The sequence below is a fragment of the Thunnus maccoyii genome, chromosome 17 (genome assembly GCF_910596095.1).
Source record: "Thunnus maccoyii chromosome 17, fThuMac1.1, whole genome shotgun sequence".
Lineage (NCBI taxonomy): Eukaryota > Metazoa > Chordata > Actinopteri > Scombriformes > Scombridae > Thunnus > Thunnus maccoyii.
In genome coordinates this window covers 748,673-760,000 of record NC_056549.1, presented here as the reverse complement: position 1 = coordinate 760,000, position 11,328 = coordinate 748,673, and the positions used below count along the sequence as shown (strand labels likewise).

Below are 11,328 nucleotides of genomic sequence, written 5' to 3'. Positions count from 1 at the left end.
AGTAAAGTTTTCTTGGAGCAGCATCTAGTAGCTGTTAGTGGCTGTTAGTTATTCCATTTTATCAGGATCTTAAAGTGAAGTTTTTCCTGAAAATGTCCAGCAGACATCCCAGTCTGTTTGACATCAGCTCAGTTTGTGTTAAATCATGAACATCAACATATGTTTCTATCTGATGTAATGTGTCTGACATGTATGTATATAATAACATGTATGGGTTGCTTTCCTTTAGTTTTTCTTGCCTCTGCAGGTGATGTAAATATTGTCTTGTAAGCTCATGTTTGCTGGGCAGCTTTGGCTGTTTTACACTTGAATAAAAATATTCATTCACTACTTATTCAGAGAACATCACTTGTTTTTTACATGGATGTGTAATGTTATACTACTTCTACTTCTACTACACTACTTGTGTTTTTCTCTCATTAGAACATTTATGACAGAATGAATTCAGCAAACACGATCTTTACAGATGTTACATATATTTCTCACATTGTGATGTTTTACAGTCCTTCTTTATTTGACATTGTTGTTTTTAATCATTAATTAATGTTTAAGATAAAATGAACAAAGAGAAAAATAAAAAGAGTCTGTCAGGCGTCCAATACGTTTTCTCAGGAAACAGGACTGAGTTCACCTGTACTGAAACATCTGGCCCAAGTTTCCTGTATGTTGGTTAGTTTGTGGTGATTTGATGAAACACAGCTGTGTTTGGGAAGTCGCACCATGTGAGCAAAATATAACCTATAAAAATAATCAGAGCTCTTGAAGCTTTACATCCTTTTTAAATGTGGCCGAATCATTAAACATTTAAAGATCAAAGAAATACAATTATTAATTAGAAAATTTAACATTTTTTTACTTTGAGTTTTACAATGTATAATTTAAAAGCAAAGTAATTAACTTATTATAATGAAATTACAATTAAACATGTTAAAAGTCTTTAATTTAGTTTCTAATAATTAAAGTTCCGCTTTCCTCTATTTTAGGAACCAGTGATGGAGACATATCCACGGCCACCAGGGCCCCAATTCATCAATATTCATATTTATTTAAACATGTTTCATTTTCAATAGAATTATAACAGGAAGTTTAGATTTTACAGTTAAAATATTCAAATATGTCACTAACATCATGCAAGTGATAATAATAACTTTATTTACAACATGTTTATTTATAATAGGTACAATATAAAATATTAATATAGAAACACCATAGAATATTATATTATAGAGTAATATTGTAGAATGATTTATTTACAACATGTTTATTTACAATAAGTACAACATGTATAAAGAAATTATTTACAAAAATGTATTTTCCACATTTTCTTTATTATTCATTCTGTTATAGTTTGAACATGAAGTTAAAATAGTTCAGTTTTAGTATATTAATAGAATAGTGATATATGTATTAATAGTGTATAAATGTCCACACAGACAAATAATAATGTATTTTTACTGTTTTACATTAAGACATATTGTTATAGATTTATTGATCAGATAAGTGTGTGTGTGGCTCCAGGCTGATGATGATGATGATGATGATGATGATGATGATGATGATGATGATGATGATGAAGATGTGGTGCAGGTGAGCAATCAGAGCTGGAGATTGATCCAGGAGGACATCAGCAGGGTCAGAATCATTGATCATTGATCAGATATCAGATATCCACTAATCACAGACACGTCAGGTCTCACATTAATGAGTTTACCAACAATCACAGCTGGAAATCATGTTGCTATATGTGACCATATGTGATATTTACAATGTGATGTTACTGTAGTGCAGAGAAATATTAATATTATAGAAACACCATAGAATATTATATTATAGAGTAATATTGTAGAATGATTACAGATATGTTATATAAATACAATGGAAAAGGAAAGTAGGCTGCTGTAAAGTCCAATAAAACAATAAAAACCTAAATCCTTTTTATTCATTTTTAATTGTACTTTGGTCATAAGAACTCAGCTGCCCATCATAAATTAAAGTTTATTAATCCAACATGTTATATCCTGTATATTCATATCATTAATAATAATAATAATAATCTTTGTATCTGTATTCTAAACAAAGTTCATGTGCTTTAATAAAGTTAATAATATTAGTGCAGCAGCTGTTCAGGCTGATTGATGCTTCAACACATAGAAACATGAATCCAGTTGATTGAGGTGTGAATGAGTTCAAACAGCAACAACATGAAAGAAACTAACAGTCTATTAAACACAGATGTTCACAACTGTAACAGTGAATCTTTTCTCATTTCAAGTAGAATGAAGCTGCATTTAAAATAAAATACATAACTTTTGATAAAATGTGCATCCTAAAATAAAGTGTATTGATCATATCAGGCTCTGAGATGGTTTATTTTCTGTGGCTTCAGTTGGGATCATTTGATATATTTGCTTCAAAGATTCGTTTTTATATGAGACAAACTGGTTTTGAGCTGCTGTGGGAAGCAGCCTGGGAGTCTGACTGTTGTTGATTAAAAGCTGTTCTCACTGTCTAGTTTTCATGTTTTACACTGCAGACCACTGACTGGTCATTTATCTCATTCACAAGCTTCCTGTTCCAGAGAAATCTTTCCCTCGTTCTCTCTCCTCACTGTCTCTCTCTCAACTTACCTGACTCACCTACTATAAACTGTAATATTCTCTCCTCTAATATCTCTGATGGTCACATGACGCCCCTCATATTAATCATGCAGCTCTTTACTTTATTTAACTTCACATCAAAGTGTTTCCTCTTTATTTATGTCACAGTGCAGCTGCTCTGATGGATTCATGTTTTCTAATAGTTTCAGTTCCTCTAATAGAACTACTGACTACTACACGACATCCTGGTGGTCTCAACTGATTTCCTCCTGGTGGTCTGAAGTGTCCAGAGACAAACTAACACATCTCTACCAGAGCGCTGTGGACGAGGCCTTAAAGAGTCCAAATGGACACCTGGACTTGTTCCTCCACTTCCTCCTGGGTCTTTCACTGCAGACCAATCAGACTCTCCTACGAGGCGTGCTGACACAGATAGGACGTAGCTCACAGACCAATCAGGAAACAGTTGAGTACATCAAGAAGAAGATCAGTGAGAATCTGTCCGCAGAGAGAATCATCAATCTGTTCCACTGTCTGAATGAACTGAATGACCGTTCTCTAGTGGAGGAGATCCAACAGTACCTGAGTTCAGGAAGTCTCTCCACAGATAAACTGTCTCCTGCTCAGTGGTCAGCTCTGGTCTTCATCTTACTATCATCAGAAAAAGATCTGGACGTGTTTGACCTGAAGAAATACTCTGCTTCAGAGGAGGCTCTTCTGAGGCTGCTGCCAGTGGTCAAAGCGTCCAACAAAGCTCTGTAGGTGGATGAACCACTGCATGTATGAACAACTTGAAATATGTTTAATTTTAAACATGATAAATAAAACATTACATTTGTGTTCATCGCTATTTTTTTCAGGCTGAGTGGCTGTAACCTTTCAGAGAGAAGCTGTGCAGCTCTGTCTTCAGTTCTCAGCTCCCAGTCCTGTAGTCTGAGAGAGCTGGAGGTGAGTAAGAACAACCTGTAGGATTCAGGAGTGAAGCAGCTGTTTGCTGGACTGGAGAGTCCACACTGCACACTGGAAACTCTCAGGTCAGGATTCAGATGTTTGTTAAACATCCTGGTTCATGTTAGTGAAGATGGTCAAAATCTGTAGGATTTTCCTCCTAACATGATTTTCTAAAACACTGAGTTAACTTTATTTTCTGAATTCCAGTCTGTCAGGATGTCTGATCACAGAGGAAGGCTGTGCTTCTCTGGTCTCAGCTCTGAGCTCCAACCCCTCCCATCTGAGAGAGCTGGTTGTGAGCTACAATCATCCAGGAGATTCAGGAGAGAAGCTGCTGTCTGCTGGACTGGAGGATCCACACTGGAAACTGGACACTCTCAGGTATGGAGAGATGAGTTGCAGCCTGTCTCTGTGTCACTCTGACAAACTGAGGAACACTGCCTCATGTTGAACAGCATGTAGGACTCATGTTGGATAGAAAATCATTCTGACTGTGTTTCTTCCTCCAGGTTGGACCATGGTAGAGAGCTCAGGTCAAGACTTTATCTGAAGAAGTGTAAGTGTGGATTTAATTTGATTCATGACAACTAAACAGCACACAGTCAGTTTCTCTTTAAATACAAAGTTGGTCTTTGTGGTATTTATTCATTAAAACATTACTGACAAAATGTGTCATTAAACTTGAGAATAAATCCATCGGGTGTGTCAGATGATAAACTGCTGCTGAGTTGTTTCTTCTTCTCTTCATCAGATTTCTGTGAACTCACACTGGACACAAACACTTTAAACAGAAACCTCAAACTGTCTTTCAACAACAGGAAGGTGACACATGTGGGAGAGTATCAGTCATATCCTGATCATCCAGACAGATTTGAGTGCTACTATCAGCTGCTGTGTAGAAATGGTCTGACTGGTTGCTGTTACTGGGAGGTCGAGTGGAGAGGAGACGTTCGTATATCAGTGACTTACAGAGGAATCAGAAGGAAAGGAAACAGTGTTGACTGTGTGTTTGGATGGAATGATCAGTCCTGGAGTCTGAACTGCTCTGATGATGGTTACTCTGTCTGGCACAATAAGAAAAAAACATCCATCCCCTCTTCCTCCTCCTCTTCCTCCTCCTCCTCCTCTGTCTCTAACAGAGTAGCAGTGTATGTGGACTGTCCTGCTGGCACTCTGTCCTTCTACAGAGTCTCCTCTGACACACTGATCCACCTCCACACCTTCAACACCACATTCACTCAGCCTCTGTGTGCTGGGTTTGGGTTTGGGTTATTTGGTTCCTCAGTGTCTCTGTGTCCTCTGTCTGAGGAAGAGGACAGAGGACACAGTGTGTGTGTGTGTGTGTGTGTGTGTGTGTGTGTGTGTGTGTGTGTGTGTGTGTGTGTGTGTGTGTGTGTGGTTGGTTGGTTTAAAGGGACTCTGAGCTCTGAACAGTAGATGAAGTTTGATCTGCCGAACCTGCGGACGTTACAGCAGCAGTTACAGGGTGTTTCTGCTGGTAATTGTGGTGTGTTTTTGGTGTTTTGGGGTTTTTTTGGTGTTTTTGGTGTTTTGGTGTTTTGAGGGTTTTTGTGGTTTTTGGGGGTTTTGGTGTTTTTGGTGTTTTTTGGGGGTTTGGGGGGTTTTTGCAGCTATGAGCTTTGATTCATGACAAATGTTTTGGTCTAAAACTGATCTCAGCTCCACTCAGGCTTCGGCCCTCGATGCCTAACTGAGCTTTTCTTTGCTCCAGTAAACTTCAGGCATCTCTTCAGACACCTGTGAGCTTTCATATCAACCTCCTGTGTGATTCCACTGCAGTTTTATGCAAAAACTCTCATCAGCCTGCAGAAAACATGAAAACTCTGTTTATCAGACCGTCGTTCTGTGTTTGTCTCCACTGTGACCTTTGAACTCTGTCCTAGAAAGTTCATATTCCAGCCTGCTGTTTGTGTTTGTGGCTCAGTGATAAAACTGTCCCTTATTTATATATCTGTGTATCACAGGACACACAGATATAAAATGTGTAGGACATTAAAATGATTAAAGGACACCTCTAGTGATTGTTTCCATGTGTTCTATGTATAAAAAGTATAAAGCTATTGTGGCTCCAGAGGGAGCTGTGTGAAAAAGTACATTTAAAATCAAATTGCCATATTTGTCATTGTCATAACCCAGCCCATAGGCCATGACCAAAACAGGAAAACACACCAAACACCAATAAATACAAGTTATTTATTGTAGCAAAGAAAATAAACTGTGAAGTAACTTGTTGTGTGAGTTGTTAGTCAGTGGGATCAGTAATGAGTAAGGTGTTGTGGAATAAAAGTAAAACAAAGGCTGAGCAAAACAAAAAGCTGCGGTTGTTGGAGGGGAAGAGACAGTAGACCGAGCCACGCTGGAAGCTGGGACTTTTATATCCTGTAGAGCACTGGGCCCAGCTGCTCCACATCTGGTTGGATAAATCAGCTCCTCTGACCCCTCAAAGACAGCAAAGACAGCATGGGTAGACACAATAACTGACACAGTGCTCATCAGCAGCCCCCCCCCCCCCCCCCCCCCCCCATAGAGTCGGTGTCCTAAAGGGAATCATCGGTAGCACCCACCCATAAGCACAAAATATCAGAAGCAGTAGATGTTCTGATATAAAGATATTGTTTAATGGACTTTTGGTAAAGACATCATTTTGGCTCATTGTAGATAATCAAAGAGCTGTTTCTGTTTGTTGTCTCTCACTCAGAAAATGTCTTTATAGTTTATTTGAAGGAATGAAACCGAACTCTATGATGAGGTTGAATGTGCAGATATGATGATAAATAAACATGAAGTCATATTTTGGTGCTCCAGTGGCTGATTGACTTTGAATGTAAATACAGCAGCAGTCTGTATTCATGCTAGATTTGAAAAAGTCTGCTGAAATACTTTTTAAGACAAAAGTGGAGAATAACATCAGGTAAAACATGGTGTATTAGGAACATTAATATCACAAACCAATGAAAAGTATGATATTAATTATTAATATGGATCATAAAAACTAAAACTGGCAGAAGTGATAAACTGACTGATATAGTTGGATGTATTTTTGATGGAGGTTTGCTTCTTCTTCTTCACATTTCTAATTTTTCCAAAAGTGGATAAATCATCCAAAGTAGGTTCATGTGTACTAAAAATAACTAAAAATTAAAGTGAAATTTTGAACATCTTTCAGAAAGGAAAATTATTTTTGTTTTGATGGAATAATGAACTTCTCTGTTTCTTCTCATTCTGAAGATCGATCTCTTTAGTCTTCAGTCTTTATACACTAAATGTTTGCTGTACTGTATCTTCATGTTAGAGATGTAGTTATTTCTTTTTTATTTATCTGAATGTGCTCTCTGCTCTTTCATCAACCTTTAATCTTCTAGATAAATGAACTAATTTGACTTTATAATAAACCACCTGGTTCAGTTACAGCTGCAGTGGATGCAGCAGCGCCCCCTGCTGTCAGACAGCTTCACTACATGACTCCAGTTTATATTCTGGTCTCCTGAAGGAGAAGACCGTCACCAGGATCGACCAGGATGAGTGTCTGGAGAGGCTGATTCTGGATCTGGACAGGAAGCACTACACCTACAGCACCCCGCCAAAATACTACAGAGTCAGTCTGCAAAAACAAAAACACACAGAAACATCTTTGATTGGTGCATCTGAAGGCTGCACAGCACATAGACGGCTCCAGTTTCACCAGTTCTGATTCATTTTTCTACCAACAAAAAGTTAAACCATCAGAATAATTTTAAAGGTTCTATATCTAAGAACTTTGAAGCAATTTATACATATTAATCATATTTTATTGCCAATGAGTAACATAATGTATGAAGGTTGTAACGTAATGTAAAAAATGAGACCACAGCTCGTTGCTCCCCGGCCACAGCGCACTGAGCCAACCGATGTTTAGTAAACACGATGGGTAAACAGAGTTGGTGGTTTGTGGTTCGGGTGGTTGATTCATTCTGAGGACATTTCCTTTAAAAGGTCATTTGATCGTAAACAGGAAATGTGCTCATTAAAGAGTTTTTAAGAGCCTGATATGCTGATATGTAGTTTGACACACAAAGCTACACACTGAAAACTGATTATTTCTGTTAGTTAAAGAATAGTTAAGAGTCTAATTTATTAAGAAAGTTTGCAAATCAACAACTACATATGAACCCAAATATAATGAGTAGACGCTTACCAGTTAAACACTTTTGTCAGTTTTTTCTTATAATTTGTACCAAACTGCATCATCCTCTCTGTAAAATGTCCTAAAAATTAACCGTTGAATAATTGCAAATTACTCAGAACATTTCCAGGATGTTAGTATACGGGGAGCTGTTCAGTGTTACCATGCAAGCATATCTCATCCATCAGATACACGTCACACGTGTTTCAGATTAGCAACTCAAACTGATCTTGTGTAGGTGAGACGGACGACTGTAAAACATGAAACAGTGTAAATAGGAGGTAAACAGGATTTACAGCTGTTTCTCTTTAAAATCTCATAAAGATCCTTCAGCTTTTGTAAAAATGACACCGACGTGCATGAAATCAGTTTATTACAAATGACGGTGATACAAAGAAATCCTGTTGATGATGAACACATGAGAGTCCAGATATCTGCAAATCAAAATCATTTGAACTCAATAAATAAATCAGCAGGTTCTACTCCAGTAGAAACACGGGTCGACTGCAGGACCATCACATGATCAAATGCATAAAAAAGGTTTTTGGATACCAGGATACACACAGAGTAAATATGAACAGTTTGGTTTGCTTCGTCTACTCAGCCTGTTTCTACAGCTCGTCTGTTTCAGAGGTGCATGCACTGTAACAAAACACTAAATGCAGGTAGCCCAGATGACCACTCACCTGTAGCAGCAGCAGTTACATCATCACAGCAGCAGCCAATCAGGTTTGTGTTCTGGGCAGGCGATAAATCAATACATTCTCAATGGCTGCAGAGCACGAAAAATAAAACCCCAAAAACCTCAACTCCACCCACTTTCACAAGGTGTTTGTCAAATGAAAAAAGTGCACATTTGGTGAACTAGCCTCAAACTCTCACCTGCCTCAAGCTACAGGAAACATGCACTTTACAAAACAAGAGTCTGAAACATCCTGTTCCTCCCACACTTCAGTGAGATCCTCTGGTTCTCTGGTCTTTGCTCTGTGCTGGACACACAGACGTGAGACGTGACTGAAGACAAAGAACAAGATGATTTCAGTGAATGTTTGTGGTCTGTACAGCACTCAGCGCTTTAACACACCAAGGAAGTAAAACAAACTTCAGCTCAACATACGTCGACTACAACACAGTCAGCAGCTCAAACACACAACACACACGGATCTATGAAGTAAAGGTCGAACCCGCTGAAAGTCTGTTCACACAGCAGGTGACAGATCAGTCTGAGGGTTAAAAAGCCCTGCGGCTCGACTCACAGACACTGCAGCTCATCTTCACCCTTTGCGGCCGGCAGAGCGCCCTCAAGGTAAAGATGTAAATATTTTACTCATATAGAACTTTTCTTTTCTAAACTCTACAACTGTGATGGAAATTAAAAGAGGTTTTAAGCATGTTTATAGAGGAAGGTTTTTACAAGAAATTCAAGGGTCAAAAACAATCAGCTAATCTTTTACACAATCTGCTCCAACATTTAGAGGCTGTGACAGTAAATACTTACTAACCAGCTTATAAAGAGTTCCTGTCAATTCCAGTAAAGAGTTAAATTAGTCTAGTTGAGAAATTCAGAACTAAGCCCAGACTAAGAATGATCCAGCATCAAACTGCCTCCGTTTGTTGGTTCAAACCCAAGAAAATGACGTGTAAAGTCCATGTAGTTGTTCTGAAGCAGAATGATGTGTAAACACTGCAGCTTTGTCTCATCTGTGTGTCGTTGTGCTGACTACAGGTTTTACATGTGGTGGATTTTTATGACGTATGAGTAGAAAACTACGGAAGCGTTTTTCATTCTCAGGCCTCTGCAACTCGTGTTTTAAAGTTTGTGATATCAGATGTGACTGATCAGAGTTCAACACAACATGACAAACAAACAAACATGTCATTGTTTTATCCATCAGAGAGCAGATTGTCATGTTTGTCGTGGTTCATTCATTGTGATTCAGAGAGGCGATGCGTTTAAGGACCCATGTTAGACCGGCGGATTCCTTCTGTCACGTTGTGCTGATTTGTTTGAGTTCAACAGACGTTTCACAGAAAACTTTCAACATTCAGCTACAGTGAAGCTGAAGCAGTTTCACAGTTACACACAATCACAGCGAGATGGCAAATGAAAACGAGCCTGACTGTCACTCAGAAACATTCAATAAAATATAACATTACATCTTTTTAACTTTTACAAGACGAGTGTGTCTGTAAGGCCGAAGCATCGAAGCAGCTCAGGACCTTCTGATGGGCAGATAGCTACGACTTTCGCTTCATAAATACAGACATAAAAACTGAGACGACCTTCGCAAAAAAGACACAATCTATAATCTGTTCAAATGCAACGCAACAACAGATTATCAAAGCACAAAGTTAATCAATATGCGTTTGTATATTACCCACGTACTACTGCGGCGCGAGCAGCTGCAACTTCTTTTGTAGCTTTGACTAAATTTGTTCAGCTTGTGCGAAATGGAAGCAGTTCTACATAGTGGTTCTTAAAGTTATATTGTCGCCATTCAAAATGCATTTGTTCTTACTGACTGAATCATTGGATATAAACGACAGCTTTGTTTTGGACAGTTTCTGTGCATCCACACCAGCTGCAGTTTTCTACAGAGAAGCTGCATTTCTTGATTTTTTCAGACAAGGGAAAGCAAACCGTTATCACACAGCGTCCCGTCCGTCACAGCAGCAAAGCTTTGTCTTCCATTTTGGGGGGCGTCTCCTTCATAGGATCTGATATATAAAGATGGAAGGAAGCCCTTCAGGCTGCTACGTTGAACTAGTCAACAGAGGATTCATAAAGTTACAGCCAGTTCCTGTCCCTAACCTCAGAGATCAAAACTATATCTGCCTCCTAATTCCTGACAGTAACAGACATTTTTCACAGCAGACATTTTAACGTGTCATACTGGGAAGAGCACAGGTGTAATAACATGAATCATGGCTGCATTTCATTTCTGTGTGCAGGTTTCAGGGCCCTCGTATTGTGCATGTTGCCTCACTGGCTTAAAACAGGACACGGCTTAAAGAGCTTTTGCAGAATATAAATAAAAACAAACTGCTGAGGATCTGAGAGGCCTCACTGGTTAATAAAAGCATTTCTGATAGACAGACTGGTGCAAGACCATGCATAAACTAATAAGAAAAAAATCAATGTTAATTAAAAACTTCAGGCAGCATCCAGTTTAATGGAGTCTGTTAGTGTGACTTCATGTTGTGTTACCATGGTGACTGACTTGCAACACAAACACACATGTTCTTCTGTGTGTGTGTGTGTGTGTGTGTGTGTGTGTGTGTGTGTGTGTGGTAATATTCTGGTGTATCCAGCAGAGGGCACCGTGATTGGCTGAGATGACAGAAGTGACACACACACACACACACACACACACACACACACACACACACACACACACACGCACACACACACGCACACACACACACACACACACACACATAGATTTTGGGTGGACTCTCCCTTCAATAAACTCTTCTTCTTCCTCTCCAGGTGTTTCCAGACCCTGTTGAGTGTTTTCCAAAACTCTCCAGGCATCTGCAGTCCATCATGGTGGAGCCGACAGACGCAGGTGAAGTGGAGAGCAGCGAGCTGCGCTG

General features: G+C 39.0%; 1 protein-coding gene across 1 annotated transcript in view; it reads left to right on the top strand.

Annotated features, from left to right (window-relative positions):
• Window positions 1-330, top strand: part of LOC121881888 (NLR family CARD domain-containing protein 3-like) — a 17,642-nt gene extending 17,312 nt beyond the window's left edge. Inside the window, exon 10 of the mRNA XM_042389694.1 lies at window positions 1-330. This exon is cut by the window's left edge and continues 841 nt beyond it. The gene's annotated coding sequence lies outside the window, so the exon portion shown is untranslated.
• The last annotated feature ends 10,998 nt before the right edge of the window (window positions 331-11,328 follow it).